This window comes from Bos indicus x Bos taurus, chromosome 3 (genome assembly GCF_003369695.1).
Source record: "Bos indicus x Bos taurus breed Angus x Brahman F1 hybrid chromosome 3, Bos_hybrid_MaternalHap_v2.0, whole genome shotgun sequence".
NCBI lineage: Eukaryota > Metazoa > Chordata > Mammalia > Artiodactyla > Bovidae > Bos > Bos indicus x Bos taurus.
The window spans coordinates 51,357,058-51,375,359 of NC_040078.1; the positions used below are offsets into that span (position 1 = coordinate 51,357,058).

Consider the following 18,302-nt stretch of genomic DNA (forward strand, 5'->3'; position numbering starts at 1 on the left):
CTACTCTACCCAACTCTGTGAATTTCTGTGTGTTCCAGACGGTGGAGAACACTTAGGGAACTGATTACTGGCTGGATCTGTCTCTCTCCTTTTCTTTTCCCCCTTTTATCTTCCTGGCCACCTCTGTCTCCTTCCTCCTTCTTCTCTTCTCTGTATAACTCCGTGAACATCTCTGAGCGGTCCAGTTGTGGAGTGCACGTAAGGAAGTGATTACTGGCTAGCCCACTCTCTCCTCTATTGATTCCACCTCATCGCATTCGGGTCACCTCTAACTCCCTCCTCCCTCTTCTCTTCTCCATGTAACGCTATGAATCTCTCTGGGTGACCCTCATGGTGGAGAAACTTTTCATCTTTAACGTAGACATTTTATCAATGGTGCTGTATAGAAGGAGAAGTTTTGAAACTACTGTAAAAATAGGACTGATAACTGGAGGCAGGAGGCTTAAGTCCAAACCCTGACTCCAGGGAACTCCTCACTCCAGGGATCATTAATTGACAGGAGCTCATCAAACGCCTCCATACATACACTGAAACCAAGCACCACACAAGAGCCAACAAGTTCCAGGGCAAGACATACCAAACAAATTCTCCAGCAACACAGGAACACAGCCCTGAGCTCCAAGATACAGGCTGCCCAAAGTCACCCCAAAACCATAGACATCTCATAACTCATTACTGGACACTTCATTGCACTCCAGAGAGAAGAAATCCAGCTCCACCCACCAGAACGCCGACACAAGCTTCCCTAACCAAGAAACCTTGACAAGCCACCTGTACAAACCCACACACAGCGAGGAAACACCACAATAAAGAGAACTCCACAAACTGCCAGAATACAGAAAGGACACCCCAAAATCAGCAATTTAAACAAGATGAAGACACAGAGGAATACCCAGGAGATAAAGGAACAGGATAGATGCCCACCAAACCAAACAAAAGAGGAAGAGATAGGGAATCTACCTGATAAAGAATTCCAAATAATGATAGTGAAATTGATCCAAAATCTTGAAATCAAAATGGAATCACAGATAAATAGCCTGGAGACAAGGATTGAGAAGATGCAAGAAAGGTTTAACAAGGACCTAGAAGAAATAAAAAAGAGTCAATATATAATGAATAATGAAATAAATGAGATCAAAAACACTCTGGAGGCAACAAACAGTAGAATAACGGAGGCAGAAGATAGGATTAGTGAATTAGAAGATAGAATGGTAGAAATAAATGAATCAGAGAGGAAAAAAGAAAAACGAATTATAAGAAATGAGGACAATCTCAGAGACCTCCAGGACAATATTAAACGCTACAACATTCAAATCATAGGAGTCCCAGAAGAAGAAGACAAAAAGAAAGACCATGAGAAAATACTTGAGGAGATAATAGTTGAAAACTTCCCTAAAATGGGGAAGGAAATAATCACCCAAGTCCAAGAAACCCAGAGAGTCCCAAACAGGATAAACCCAAGGTGAAACACCCCAAGACACATATTAATCAAATTAACAAAGATCAAACACAAAGAACAAATATTAAAAGCAGCAAGGGAAAAACAACAAATAACACACAAGGGAATTCCCATAAGGATAACAGCTGATCTTTCAATAGAAACTCTTCAAGCCAGGAGGGAATGGCAAGACATACTTAAAGTGATGAAAGAAAATAACCTACAGCCCAGATTATTGTACCCAGCAAGGATCTCATTCAAATATGAAGGAGAAATCAAAAGCTTTTCAGACAAGCAAAAGCTGAGAGAATTCAGCACCACCAAACCAGCTCTCCAACAAATACTAAAAGATATTCTCTAGACAGGAAACACAAAAACGGTGTATAAATTTGAACCCAAAACAATAAAGTAAATGGCAACGGGATATACTTATCAATAATTACCTTAAACGTAAATGGGTTGAATGCCCCAACCAAAAGACAAAGACTGGCTGAATGGATACAAAAACAAGACCCCTACATATGCTGTCTACAAGAGACCCACCTCAAAACAGGGGACACATACAGACTGAAAGTGAAGGGCTGGAAAAAGATTTTCCATGCAAATAGGGACCAAAAGAAAGCAGGGGTAGCAATACTCATATCAGATAAAATAGACTTTAAAACAAAGGCTGTGAAAAGAGACAAAGACGGTCACTACATAATGATCAAAGGATCAATCCAAGAAGAAGATATAACAATTATAAATATATATGCACCCAGCATGGGAGCAGCGCAATATGTAAGACAAATGCTAACAAGTATGAAAGGAGAAATTAACAATAACACAATAATAGTGGGAGACTTTAATACCCCACTCACACCTTTGGATAGATCAACTAAACAGAAAATTAACAAGAAAACACAAACTTTAAACGATACAATAGACCAGTTAGACCTAATTGATATCTATAGGACATTTCCTCCCAAAACAATGAATTTCACCTTTTTCTCAAGCGCACATGGAACCTTCTCCAGGATAGATCACATCCTGGGCCATAAATCTAGCCTTGGTAAATTCAAAAAAATTGAAATCATTCCAAGCATCTTTTCTGACCACAATGCAGTAAGATTATATCTCAATTACAGGAGAAAAACTATTAAAAATTCCAACATATGGAGGCTGAACAACACGCTGCTGAATAACCAACAAATCATAGAAGAAATCAAAAAAGAAGTCAAAACTTGCATAGAAACGAATGAAAATGAAAACACAACAACCCAAAACCTGTGGGACACTGTAAAAGCAGTCTAAGGGGAACGTTCGTAGCAATACAGGCATACCTCAAGAAACAAGAAAAAAGTCAAATAAATAACCTAACTCTACACCTAAAGCAACTAGAAAAGGAAGAAATGAAGAACCCCAGGGTTAGTAGAAGGAAAGAAATCTTAAAAATTAGGGCAGAAATACATGCAAAAGAAACAAAAGAGACCATAGCAAAAATCAACAAAGTGAAAAGCTGGTTCTTTGGAAGGATAAATAAAATTGACAAACCATTAGCCAGATTCATCAAGAAACAAAGGGAGAAAAATCAAATCAATAAAATTAGAAATGAAAATGGAGAGATCACAACAGACAACACAGAAATACAAAGGATCATAAGAGACTACTATCAACAATTATATGCCAATAAAATGAACAACGTGGAAGAAATGGACAAATTCTTAGAAAAGTACAACTTTCCAAAACTGTTCCAGGAAGAAATAGAAAATCTTAACAGATCCATCACAAGCACAGAAATTGAAACTGTAATCAAAAATCTTCCAGCAAACAAAAGCCCAGGTCCAAACGGCTTCACAGCTGAATTCTACCAAAAATTTAGAGAAGAGCTAACACCTATCCTGCTCAAACTCTTCCATAAAATTGCAGAGGAAGGTAAACTTCCAAACTCATTCTATGAGGCCACCATCACCCTAATACCAAAACCTGACAAAGATCCCACAAAAAAGAAAACTACAGGCCAGTATCACTAATGAACATAGATGCAAAAATCCTTAACAAAATTTTAGCAATCAGAATCCAACAACACATTAAAAAGATCATACACCATGACCAAATGGGCTTTATCCCAGGGATGCAAGGATTCTTCAATATCCGCAAATCAATCAATGTAATACACCACATTAACAAATTGAAAAATAAAAACCATATGATTATCTCAATAGATGCAGAGAAAGCCTTTGACAAAATTCAACATCCATTTATGATAAAAACTCTCCAGAAAGCAGGAATAGAAGGAATATACCTCAACATAAAAAAAGCTATATATGACAAGCCCACAGCAAACATTATCCTCAATGGTGAAAAATTGAAAGCATTTCCTTTAAAGTCAGGAACAAGACAAGGGTGCCCACTTTTACCATTACTATTTAACATAGTTTTGGAAGTTTTGGCCACAGCAATAAGAGCAGAAAAAGAAATAAAAGGAATCCAAATTGGAAAAGAAGAAGTAAAACTCTCGCTGTTTGCAGATGACATGATCCTCTACATAGAAAACCTAAAGACTCCACCAGGAAATTACTAGAACTAATCAATGATTATAGTAAAGTTGCAGGATATAAAATCAACACACAGAAATCCCTTGCATTCCTATACACCAATAATGAGAAAACAGAAAGAGAAATTAAGGAAACAATTCCATTCACCATTGCAACGGAAAGAATAAAATACTTAGGAATATATCTACCTAAAGAAACTAAAGACCTATATATAGAAAACTATAAAACACTGGTGAAAGAAATCAAAGAGGACACTAATAGATGGAGAAATATACCATGTTCATGGATTGGAAGAATCAATATAGTGAAAATGAGTATACTACCCAAAGCAATTTATAGATTCAGTGCAATCCCTATCAAGCTACCAACAGTATTCTTCACAGAGCTAGAACAAATAATTTCACAATTTGTATGGAAATACAAAAAACCTTGAATAGCCAAAGCGATCTTGAGAAAGAAGAATGGAACTGGAGGAATCAACCTACCTGACTTCAGGCTCTACTACAAAGCCACAGTCATCAAGATAGTATGGTACTGGCACAAAGACAGAAATATAGATCAATGGAACAAAATAGAAAGCCCAGCGATAAATCCAGGCACCTATGGACACCTTATCTTTGACAAAGGAGGCAAGAATATACAATGGATTAAAGACAATCTCTTTAACAAGTGGTGCTGGGAAATCTGGTCAACCACTTGTAAAAGAATGAAACTAGAGCACTATCTAACACCATACACAAAAATAAACTCAAAATGGATTAAAGATCTAAACGTAAGACCAGAAACTATAAAACTCCTAGAGGAGAACATAGGCAAAACACTCTCTGACATACATCACAGCACGATCCTCTATGACCCACCTCCCAGAATATTGGAAATAAAAGCAAAAATAAACAAATGGGACCTAATTAAACTTAAAAGCTTCTGCACAACAAAGGAAACTATAAGCAAGGTGAAAAGACAGCCTTCAGAATGGGAGAAAATAATAGCAAATGAAGCAACTGACAAACAACTAATCTCAAAAATAAACAAGCAACCCCTACAGCTCAATTCCAGAAAAATAAATGACCCAATCAAAAAATGGGCCAAAGAACTAAATAGACATTTCTCCAAAGAAGACATACAGATGGCTAACAAACACATGAAAAGATGCTCAACATCACTCATTAACAGAGAAATGCAAATCAAAACCACTATGAGGTACCATTTCACACCAGTCAGAATGGCTGCGATCCAAAAGTCTACAAGCAATAAATGCTGGAGAGGGTGTGGAGAAAAGGGAATCCTCTCACACTGTTGGTGGGAATGTAAACTAGTACAGCCACTATGGAGAACAGTGTGGAGATTCCTTAAAAAACTGGAAATAGAACTGCCTTATGACCCAGCGATCCCACTGCTGGGCATACATACTGAGGAAACCAGAATTGAAAGAGACACGTGTACCCCAATGTTCATCGCAGCACTGTTTATAATAGCCAGGACATGGAAGCAACCTAGATGTCCATCAACAGAAGAATGGATAAGAAAGCTGTGGTACATATACACAATGGAGTATTACTCAGCCATTAAAAAGAATACATTTGAATCAGTTCTAATGAGGTGGATGAAACTGGAGCCGATTATACAGAGTGAAGTAAGCCAGAAAGAAAAACACCAATACAGTATACTAACGCATATATATGGAATTTAGAAAGATGGTAACAATAACCCTGTATACCAGACAGCAAAAGAGACACTGATATATAGAACAGTCTTTTGGACTCTGTGGGAGAGGGAGAGGGTGGGATGATTTGGGAGAATGGCATTGAAATACGTATAATATCATATATGAAACGAGTTGCCAGTCCAGGTTCGATGCACGATACTGGATGCTTGGGGCTGGTGCACTGGGATGACCCAGAGGGATGGTATGGGGAGGGAGGAGGGAGGGGGGTTCAGGATGCGGAACACATGTATACCTGTGGCGGATTCATTTTGATATTTGGCAAAACCAATACAATTTTGTAAAGTTTAAAAATAAAATAAAATTTAAAAAAAAAAAAAAAAAAAAGAATACTGGAGTGGGTTGCCATTCCCTTCTCCAGGGGAACTTCCCTACCCAAGGATCAAACCCAGGTCTCCTGCACTGCAGGCAGATTCTTTACCATCTGAGCCACCAGGGAATCCCTAAAAAGTATAGAATAAGTATAGTCAAATACTGAAATATTTACTCTTACTTATAAAGTCCCATTGGGCTTATGTCTCAATACTAACGTATCAGACTTCATTGAATGTTAGTAGCTGTAAGTTGAATAGTACCAATGGAGGTCTCTATTTTTATTAAAATTCTTACCCTTATTACTTTTAGGCTTGAATTTACTTATTTCAAGCTTTAATCTTCTGGGTTAGGGCTAACTAATTTGTGAGATACCTGCTAGAAGTAAAAATTTAACAGTTAATCCTGCTAATGAATTTTTATTCAGGAGGCTTATGTATTACCACAATTCATTCATTTATAGAACAAATAAAGCTGCTTAAGTTGTGCTTTTAGAGGTGTCTTCATGATTCAGGCCCAAATGTATTGAAATTGAATACACAAATATATTTGGCAGTTCTGTAACAGCTCAGTTTCCTGACTCACTACTCCCTAGAATGCTACACAGAAATATGTTCAATTTATATTCCTGTTTAGTGTCAGAACATTCCTATTTGAGCAGCTGTGAGAAAGTTACAATGAAAAATTAATTCCATAAATTATTGATTCCTGGATTGAAAATGTAAAATTCAACTTGAAAGCATAGAATCAATAAGAAATATATATTTCATAAACCTTGCAATGCCATATTTCCACATTAGTTGCACAGTGACAACCTGTTATGAGACTGCAAGAAGAGTTTAATGTTCTCTGTGAGATGCCTCCATTTCTGAAGTAACAACAAAGCCTTTGAATCTATTTAGTGGCTTGAATGCTCTGATAGATCTAAAATAATGAATATACTTCAGTATTTCTCCCTTTTCGTCAATTGCAAATATTGAACAGTCATTTTCTTTTGAGGCTCCACTGCATGTTCTTTATGCTATCTACTTCTTTACCGATGTTCTGATCTTGATGTTGTTGCCCATGAAAAGGCAACACATCCATATCCCCCACCCCAACACACAAAAGGAATTGTAGAGGTTGTTAGATGAAAGAAAAGTGACTTTCACCAGTTTTTTCTTTGATATGAAAACTGACATAGTACTATATTCTCAGACCCTGATGAGGTATAATTGTTATTTTTAAATGACTGGATTTAAACAATTTATTTTTTTGGAAACAACAGGCTCAATTTAATGAAACTATTGGATGTTTTAAATTTGGCTTAAAATTATTTGGTTATTTGGCTTCAAAAACTTCTCTATTTCCAAATAGGTTTGAATATGAATGTGTATGACTTAGATAAAAGCAAAACATTCAATTCTCTATTTAGGCACTAAGAAAAAGATTTTGCATTTACCAATCTCACTGGTCCTATCAGTCCACTTTGACTTAGATCTCTCCTGGTTCTCAGCTGTCTATCATATGGTGTTGTTGATTTAATGTGATTATTGAGCACAGCTGTAATTCATTGGTGACTTCCTCAAGGTTTAGATATTTTGACAGCTTCTTATTTTTAGCCAGCAGTCCTCAGTTGTAATATAAAAAAGAAAAAACAAGATGAAAACTCAACACACCAGTAAACAGGCGAGTCTGACAACATAAAAATTCCTGAGTTTAATATTGAACTGGATAAAGAAATTTCTGGTGTTTCCCAGGTGTCTCATGAGGGTAAAGAATCTGCCTGCCAATGCAGGAGATGCAGGAGACTCGGGTTTGATCCCTGGGTTGGGCAGATACCTTGGAGCAGGAAATGGCAACCCACTCCAGTATTCTTGCTTCGGAAATCCCATGGACAAAGGAGCCTGGCAGGCTGCAGTCTATAGGGCCACAAAGCAGTCAGACATGACTTAGCAACTAAATAACAAGAATAAGAAATTCCTATCTAGGCTTCCCTTCAAAGCCTAGTCAAGTTTTAACATGTAAGTCAGACAGTGTCTGAAAAAGGATAAAAGAAGTGTAATATCTATCTCTTTGCCCTTCATCAAGGGTCTGCACCAACTAGAAAATTTTGTGGTTATCACTTTACCTTGTAGGCCCCATTATTTGAGGAAGCCGGAATTGTATTAATCACCTCTTCCTCTCTTCCTCCTTCTACCTTCATTATCTTCTCCTGTTCTACATCACAGAGAGATGAGCTCCAAGAAAAAAGCTGAATACGAAGAGGGAGTGGACTGCATGTTGAGAAATGTAGTGTCCCAACCTAGTGTACCATTGTAGGTAGTGGCAGAGAGAGGATGAACCTAAGAGCAGTCACACTGAGAATATTGTAATTTTTCACGTGCTCGCTCCATCATTTCAGAGTAACAGATGATCAAACAGTGGGGTAGGAAAAGTCACTAGAGCAAAACAGCAGTAGGTGAATTGAAATAAGAAATGGCATACATACAAGTGAGTAGGGAACAGGACTAAGAGAAATATACATATTTTGTCTGCTGATAATCACTAAGTCTAAGGACTTTTACTTATGAGTAGACAAAAAAATCAACGTGGAGCCTATGGCAAAATATTTCAGAACGAGGGAAAGGAAATGGCATCATAAAGACTCAGAGGAAAAGCATGATCCAAAAGAAAACTTAAAGAGACGACGTGCATCCTTAGAGTACAAAAAGCCATACTTGTTCTATAAATATGTAACCAAAGTATGAGAAGAAAGAAATAAGCAACAGGCTGCAATGGAAAGTCAATAGAAAGTTATGAATAAAATAAGGGAGGATTGGAATGCTACAAAATGTATGCAACAACAGAATTAAAAACCGCCTTGGCAATAAAGAAAGACTTGATTCTGGGGAGAAGAAGGTGGGATGAACTGAGAAGGCAGCATTGAAACATATACTTTACCATGTGTAAAATAGAGAGCTAATGGGAACTTGCTGTATAACACAGGGACATCAGGCTGGTGCTCTGTGATGACCAAGAGTGGTGGGATGGCAGGGGAGGGAGGCTTCAGAGGTGGGGGACATATGTATACTTATGACTGATTTTCATTGTTGTATGGCATAAATCAACACAACAATGTAAAGCGATTATCCTCCAATTAAAAATTTAAAAAGACTTGATTTTGGTGGAATATTTAATAAATAATGAGGATTATTTGAAATACTCCAGTATGAAGAAAGAAAGGTCAGAGATAGGTGATACACATAAAGGCAAGAAAAGAGAGAGAAGATAATCGGTATTCACGAAAAAGAAACCAAACAAATGGGAGAAAAATCAAATGTCTGATGGGAAGAATGGTTTCCTGATGAGAAAAAAAGCCCATCGATGCAGAGAGGAATAGCAATGTTTTTGCAAAAATAAATGACAGATACCTACATCTAGACATGGCCTGACAACGATTTTTAAATTACAGTGCTATAGAATAAGCAGTTCAGACATCTGAGAAGGAAACAAATTATACCTAGAAAGAACAAAAAATCATGTTAGCTTTGCCCTTCTCTGCTGTCACACCAAGTTAATTACTACATGCTATTTTTTTGTCAACTGAAGGATAAGAAGGACTGACAACAGGTACTAGACAACTTAAATGAGGATATAAATGCATTGCATAAATGTAATGCAACTCACTTATGCACAACTTCAGATCCTTTCCACTTCTTGTCCCCCAAGGCTCAACACTTGCTCTGCTTCCCAGCCCAAGCAACTCTGTTAAGGGCTCTCACCATTCCCTCAATAATAAATCCTGATTGCTCCAATTGCATTCTGTCTCCTGACAACACCAGCTGGTTCAGCCTTCTCAGGCCAGCTTTGTCATGGGTTCTGTCATACATGCTGCAGTGGGAGCTGTAAGGCCCAGTGGTATCCATGTAGGCATTGGATTCTCCAGTAGCTGCCAGTAGGGGCCCTGTCACAATCCAGAACTGAGGGGTAGTTAGCCCCCACTGAGCATATTTTGAGCAATGGGAGAAAAGATAGGAGTGAGCACATAAATTGTTCACTCTTCTTCCCTGATTGTTCCAAACATCAGAACTTCCCTTAGCCTCTCCAAAGTTGTCCTGTGTAACCAAGAAACCACCCATTTCTGATAAAGCTGAGCACAATTTGCCACCCTCTGTTTGCTTCCTTCTCTGTTTTACTTTTTCCCTCATTATTGCTTGCCTGGGATTGAACCCTCCAACAAAACATTAATTCCCCAAGCTTTTCCTTAGCTTCTGTTTTCTGGGGAGCTGGGCTAAAACAAGTCAAAATACTCTTAAAAGGGAAGATATGTAAAAATTCTGAATGATAATCAGGATCTAAACATTCAAAATATCTCTGTATCAGAGAAAGAAGAAAAGGACATAACAGAGGAGAGTGATGGAGAGAGAGGTGTACTAATTCCTTATCTTAAATAGGGGAAACTAAAGAAGTGGACTTACACATTTGATTCTTGTAAATTGGAGAAATAGAAGTCCAAGAGTGTTTTCGGGAAAATAAGGTTAACTGATTGGAGAATTAAAAATAGAATATTAAGGGGCTTCCCTGATGGTCCAGTGGCTAAGATTCCATACTCCCAATTCGGGGGACCTGAGTTTGATCACTGGTTGGGGAACTAGATCCCACATGCCACAGCTAAGAGTTTGCATGTTGCAACTAAAGATCTTACATGCTGCAATGAAGACCTGGTGCAACCAAAATAAATAATTAAATGTATTTAAAAAATAGAATGGTGACTTTTCAAAAACTAGAAAAAAACAAATAAAATCTGATCTTATACAGAAAAAGACAAGAAAACAAGAAGGAACCATAAACCATACTAATCTAAAATAAAATGACAAAAGTAATACATTTAAATCTTATAAATGATGTTTAAGATATTTAAATAAGAATAGAAATATACACTAGCAAAGACTAAAGAGAATTGTAGAGGGGATGATAACCACGTTTGTGAATCTGGACACAAAGGGAATGATAACTAACCTAATAAATTCAAGAAAGCTAAAAACTAGGCCAGCAATGGGGAGAGTCAAAAAGCAACTCAGAAATCCCCAAGGCTTAGGAATTTGTCCCAGAGGTTCTGGTGTACTAGAGGTGTGACAGAAATTCAGAAGAATTTTTTAAAGTCTGTTTAAGAAGCACTTAGAACCTAAGATGCCCTCCTCGCACCCAGGTGACTCTACCTCCCTCGCTTCAGCAGAGCCAGAGGTTCTTTCTCTGGACAGGGTAACGTGAAGGTCTCTGACCAATACCCTACAGGTAAGCTTGGAAGTGGAGTTTGCTGAAAATAGAAGGATAAGAGAACATTTACACCTGGCAAGTGAGACCCCAGCCCTTCTATAGTCACATCCTAGAATATTCATATCAAAAGTCATTTCCTCCAGGCAGGAGATAGGAAAATTGCTCTATGAGGAGTTGAACCAGGTTGGGTGAAAAGACCTCAAGATGCAGACATTGGTGTTTCACAACAATTGAGCCCCATCACTGACCCTACAGAGAGGCCTGCTGTCAGCAGCAACCCCACTCACTCACACATAGTTTTCAGAAAAGCTTCTGAGTCCCTAAAGTACGAGCAAACAGCCTAGGAACTTCTCTAATGTGAAAAATAGAGGCTCCTCAGCGGCGTTTCCCAGATTCCTCAAGCGCCGCGCTTGAGCCGCCGAGTCGCGGTCCCTGTGGCCGGTCCCTGAGGCCCGCCGTTCTCGTCAACCCCCGACCGAGTCCGGCATCCCCGCGCGCACGTCTGGGCAATCTTTTTAAAAAAAGAAAAAAGAAAAATAGAGACTGAAACAGATATATAGAAAAAAGAAAATTTGGAGAAACTCATTGTGCAGAGAGTAATAGAGATGCAGACATAGAGAATGGACATATGGACACAGTGGGGGAACAGGAGGGTGGAACGAATTTAGAGACTAGCATTGACATATATACACTACCTTGTGTAAAACAGATAGCTAGTGGGGACATGCTAATAAGCACAGGAAACTCAGCTTGGGGCTCTGTGATGACCTAGATGGGTGGAATCGGGGGCAGGGGTGTCAAGAGGGAGGGGATATATGTATACATATAAGTTGATTCACTTCATTGTATAGCAGAAACTAGCACAACATTGTAAAGAAATTATATTCTAGTAAAAAGATAATTTATATCTTCAGATAGGTAGGGAAAATGTTACATCCAAAGATTCAGAACAAAATACTATTAGGAAGAGAAATTTCAAAGAACAAAATAAAAAATATAGTATTATAGCAATAATGAAAAATTAAAAGTTGAATGGAAGGACTGGGAGATAAACAAGGAAATACCTCAAGAAGTAAAGCACAAACATGGAGAGATTAATATGAAGAAAAAAGTATTTAATGTTCTCATGTCTAAAAGTTCCCAAAACACAGAACAGAAAAAACAGAGGAGGAAGAAAGTGTCAACTAATTTAGAAAATATTTCTAGAACTGAAGGATGTGTTTCCAAAGTGAAAAGGCTCACCAAATGCTTAGGACAACAGATGAATATATACCCACATCAAGCACAGGAACATACTATTCTGCAACACTGAGAACAAAGAGAGAATCCTAAACTTCTCCAGACTACTTATAAAGAATCAAGAACTAGAATAGTATCAGACTTCTCAACAAGAGCAACAGTTAAAACTCCAGAGGGGAAAAAAAAAAGCCAAATGGAAGGGAAAGTAATAATATTACTTTCTTTACTGCTAACTTACTTAGCAGTAAGTAGTTTTTTTCATAATTATAATAATGTAAGTTATAAATTCTGATACAATTAAAATTACTATTCCACTATGTTGGGTAATAGGTGTGGGTAAATGAGAACCAAATTCTCATTTTCTGGAGTGAGACAATAAATAATACCTGAAATTTTAAAGTCAATTTGTAACATAACAATTCTGTCATAGTGGGGGTGGGGTAGGGTGGGGGTGGTTCATGTTATTTGTGAAAACAGAAGCAAACAAGTAATAGCTTACCTTCCCTGGTGGCTCAGATGGTAAGGAATCTGGCTGCAATGCAGGAGACCCAGGTTTGATCCCTGGGTCAGGAAAATCCCCTGGAGAAGGAAATGGCAACCCACTCCAGTATTCTTGCTGGAGAATCCCATGGACAGAGGGACCTGGCAGGCTACAGTCCATGGGGTCGCAAAGAATTGGGACATGACTGAGTGACTAAGACACACACAATTGAAAGTGGTTGCTATAGGAAGTGGGATTTGGCAAGGTGGAGGAGAGCAGGGGACTGATTGTTTTTTACTAAAATTTGCAGAACTATTTCAATCTTCAAATGCATACATAACTTTGATGAAAATAACTGAAATGAATGGGTTCTTTTCCTAATTCTAAGCTTTTAAACTCATTTGACTTGTTTTGAGTGCATAAAATTTTAATGATAGTATTAAAGACTATCATCTATCTTTTAAAGACAATGAATTGAATTGACTCTATAGATTGCTTTGGGTAGTATACTCATTTTCACTATATTGATTCTTCCAATCCATGAACATGGTATATTTCTCCAACTATTAGTGTCCTCTTTGATTTAGGAGAAGACAATGGCACCCCACTCCAGTACTCTTGCCTGGAAAATCCCATGGACAGAGGAGCCTAGTAGGCCGCAGTCCATGGGGTCACGAAGAGTCGGACACGACTGAGCGACTTCCCTTTCACTTTTCACTTTCATGCATCAGAGAAGGAAATGGCAACCCACTCCAGTGTTGGTTCCAAATTGGGAAAGGCTGTATATTGTCTCCATGCTTATTTAACTTATATGCAGAGTACATCATGAGAAATGCTGGGTTGGATGAAGCACAAGCTGGAATCAAGATTGCCAGGAGAAATATCAATAACCTCAGATATGCAGATGACACCACCCTTATGGCAGAAAGTGAAGAACTACAGAGGCTCTTGATGAAAATGAAAGAGGAGAATGAAAAAGTTGGCTTAAAGCTCAACATTCAGAAAACTAAAACAATGGCTTCTGGCCCCATCACTTCATGCAAATAGATGGGGAAACAGTGGAAATAGTGACAGACTTTATTTTTGGGGGCTCCAAAATCACTGCAGATGGTGAGTGCAGCCATGAAATTAAAAGACGTTTGCTCCTTGGAAGAAAAGTTATGACTAACCTAGACAGCATATTAAAAAGCAGAGACATTACTTTGCCAACAAAGGTCTGTTTAGTCAAAGCTATGGTTTTTCCAGTACTCATGTATGGACATGAGAGTTGGACTATAAAGAAAACTGTGTCAAAGAATTGATGCTTTTGAACTGTGGTGTTGGAGAAGATTCTTGAGAGTCCCTTGGACTGCAAGGAGATCCAACCAGTCAATCCTAAAGGAAATCAGTCCTGAATATTCATTGGAAGGACTGATGTTGAAGCTGAAACTCCAGCACTTTGGTCACCTGATGCGAAGAACTGACTCATTGGAAAAGACCTGATGCTGGGAAAGATTGAAGGCAGGAGGAGAAGGGGATGACAGACAATGAGATGGTTGGATGGCATCACTGACTTGATGGACATGAGTTTGAGCAAGCTCCAGGAGTTGGTGATGGACAGGGAAGCCTGGCATGCTGCAGGTCACAAAGAGCCGGACATGACTGAGCTGAACTTAACTGAACTAACTAGTATGTAATTCCTTGGAAGGAAAGTTATGACCAGCCTAGATAGCCTATTAAAAAGCAGAGATATTACTTTGCCAACAAAGGTCTGTCTAGTCAAGGCTATAGTTTTTCCAGTGGTCATGTATGGATGTGAGAGTTGGACTGTGAAGAAAGCTGAGCTCCGAAGAATTGATGCTTTTGAACTGTGGTGTTGGAGAAGACTCTTGAGAGTCCCTTGGACTGCAAGGAGATCCAACCAGTCCATCCTAAAGACCAGTCCTGGGTGTTTATTGGAAGGACTGATGCTGAGGCTGAAACTCCAATACTTTGGCCACCTCATGCAAAGAGTCGACTCATTGGAAAAGACCCTGATGCTGGGAGGGATTGGGGGCAGGAGGAGAAGGGGACGACAGAGGATGAGATGGCTGGATGGCATCACCGACTCGATGCACATGAGTTTGGTTGAACTCCGGGAGTTGGTGATGGACAGGGAGGCCTGGCGTGCTGCGATTCATGGGGTCACAAAGAGTCAGACATGACTGAGTAACTGAACTGAATATATTATATCATCCCTGTATTTTTATTGACCATCTATTTCTTCTTTTCTTAATTTTTTTATACTTTTAACCTAGCTTTCTATTGGGCTGTTAGCATTCTTCTGATTGATAAATGAGTTGTATATATATATATATTAAGAAGATAAATCTTTGTCACATCTCTTGTAAATATTCCTAATTTGCTTTCCTACTTTTTTTCTTTATGAAGTTTTTAGGATACAAATTACTTAAAGAAAGAAACTATATATACTTCAACTTTTCACTTAGGGTAAATAGTCAATAAAAATTGATAAAGACACAGTCATATTATTGGTGACTAAAATAAAGGGGACTGAAACATGATAATGAGATGACTTATATTTTCATACACAAATGAAACATCACTCCCACAGATGAGTCAGGTATCTAGTCATATTTTTCCAAAAAAAGCATTTGAGAAAACTCATGTTTTTCCCCTAAGAATTCTTACCTATGTAATATCTTTCTTCAGTTAGCAGTAGTATTACTAACTTTAGGGTCTACTGACTGAATTATTGTTTCTAAGTTGTTAAGTCAACATTATGTCTAAATAAAGTTTAAATTGACCAGTAATTTTTAAGAAAAAAAATTATGGCAAAAGGAGTTGAACAAGGATCTTATAATTTATTTGTTTCTTAAAAATATTTAAAAGCAGTAAATACGGGTGTTAAATCCGTGATGGCAGTAATAGCTGTTCGAAACTGATATGCTGTAAGTAGATCTGTGTGGTAATACAAACTGACTCAGGTATTTGTGCCACACACAACAGCCCAAAATGCTTTCATTTCCTCCTTAGTAGATCTTCTTGTCTCATTGACAATGAAAAATACACCCCACACACTGTTCTTGGATTGATTTTAATGTAATCTGCCCAGAATTTTAGCTTGATTTTCAAAATTAGAAGTGAAATTGAATTGCAAGCAAGGTATCTGATTTGACCAATAATGTAAACTTGTATACTATAATAATACTTGGAATTGTTTTTCTACTTTAATATATTTCAATTGCTCAGTTAAATATAATTAACTCCAATAATTTTTTATGTTGCCTAAGTGTCTAGTTTTCATTTATAGTTCCTAAGTAATTAAAATGTTTAGTGGGTAGTCAGTAATAATAGTCTCAATTATCAAATTTATTACTTATTAATCTACAGTTATTTTCAAAAACTTTTATGGTTCTTTTTCTGATGTTTCTTTGAGTCTTGTTAAACATCTTTTGATCATTTACCAACTATTTGCCCTTTAACTTTTCTTAAAAAGAAAAAATTACCCCTCATTTTATCTTTTGCCCCTTCATTCTGTTTGTGATATCTCGGACATATATTAGTTCTAAAGTTTAAATAACCAAATGAACAATCTTATATCTTATTTATTTGGCTGTGCTGGGAGCATGAGAGATCTATATGCAGGATCTTTAGTCTTGGCCTGTAGGATCTAGTTCCCTGACCAGGCTTTGAACCCAGACCCTCTGCATTGGAAACTCAGTCTTAGCCACTGGACCACAAGGAAAGACCCCATATTTTATGTTTTCTGTTTTGGAGTTCTATGTGTTTTTCTGGGTTTCATGTGCTTTCTTATTGCAAGATTATATTAAAGTGTCATATGTTACATGTTTTATTTTTCTTCTTTTTATTGAAGTATAGTTGATGTATGGGCTTCCCTTGTGACTCAGCTGGTAAAGAATCTGCCTGCAACGAGGGAGACTTGAGTTTGATCCCTGGGGTGGGAAGATCCTCTGGAAAAGGGAAAGGCTACCCACTCCAGTATTCTGGCCTAGAGAATCCCATGGAGTGTATAGGTCATGGGGTTGCAAAGAGTCAGACATGACTGAACAACTTTCACTTTCACTTTTCATAGTTGATGTACAATATTATATAAGTTACAGGTGTACAATACAGTGATTAACAATTTTTAAAGATTATACTCCATTTATAGTCATTATAGAATATTGGCTATATTCCCATGCTGTATAGTGTATCCTTGTAGATTATGGATAACTGATTATTCATTTATTAAAAATGTTGATTTAAGCATTTGCAATGGTGACTTCAGCCTCCATTTCTGATCCAATACTGATGGAAGTTATCTGTTTGACAACCTCGGAAGGACTGTGCAAGTCAATGAGTCACTTGTGGATCCTCATCTGGAAATGATCTCGAGGTCTTAGAACCTTAACTACAAGGGATTTTCCTTGTAGCTATTCTCAGGGTCTTGGTAGGCATCTGAACACATCCCTTCACTTTTGAGATTCTTTTCTTCAGGCCTCTGATCAGGTCAGCACATACCTTCTCCAGAGGCTTCACAGTTGCAGCTGGTAAGGCAGATCCTAATCTGGTGAACAGCCACCTCTGGGTCCACAGGAGTCTTGCAAGTATTTGTAAGAGCCATGGCTGCCCGAACAGCGGTGAGTCAGGAGCAGGAGCGGGTGGCCTTGGGACGCTGTGGCAGCAGCGACCGTGATTTCCTCAAAGAGCCCTTGTAGCTTATTTTATACATAATAGCTTATTTTATACATAATAGCTTGTACTTCTTAATGTTCTACTCCTATCTTGCCCCTCCCCACTCCCCTCTCCCCCCCTGGTAACCACTAGTTAGGTTTCTGAATTTTTAAAGACATATTGCATACCTTGGTTATCTCAACTGCATCTCCAATAAGACGTATTCAAGTTGAAAATTATCTTTTTTCCAACTACAAACCATCAGCCTTCTGTTTTTTACCTATTCAAAATCTGGGATATGAGAAGGGGTCCCCTTCATCCCCTCTTGCAGGTCTTCACACTCAATCTGTAACCACTTCTTGTTCATTGTACAGACATGAGTTTGAGTAAATTCTGGGAGTTGGTAATGGACAGGGAGGCCTGGCATGCTGCGGTCCATGGGGTGGCAAAAAGTTGGACATGACTGAGTGACCGAACCAAACTGAACTCAACTGAACTTGTTCATTCTATCAAAATTCCTCCTAATTATCTCTTAAATCCATCCTCTTATTTCCAACTTGGCCATTTTTTCCTTAGTTTGGGCCTCTTTTTCTCCTTAATTATTCCAATGGGCTTCATCTGGTAAAGAATCCACCTGCAATACAGGAAACCCTGGTTCAATTCCTGGGTTGAGAGGTT

At 38.1% G+C, this 18,302-nt stretch overlaps 1 pseudogene; it reads right to left on the reverse strand.

The window, feature by feature from the left end:
• Positions 1-17,103: 17,103 nt before the first annotated feature.
• LOC113890493 lies at positions 17,104-17,698 on the reverse strand (annotated as a pseudogene).
• Between the last annotated feature and the right edge of the window lie 604 nt (positions 17,699-18,302).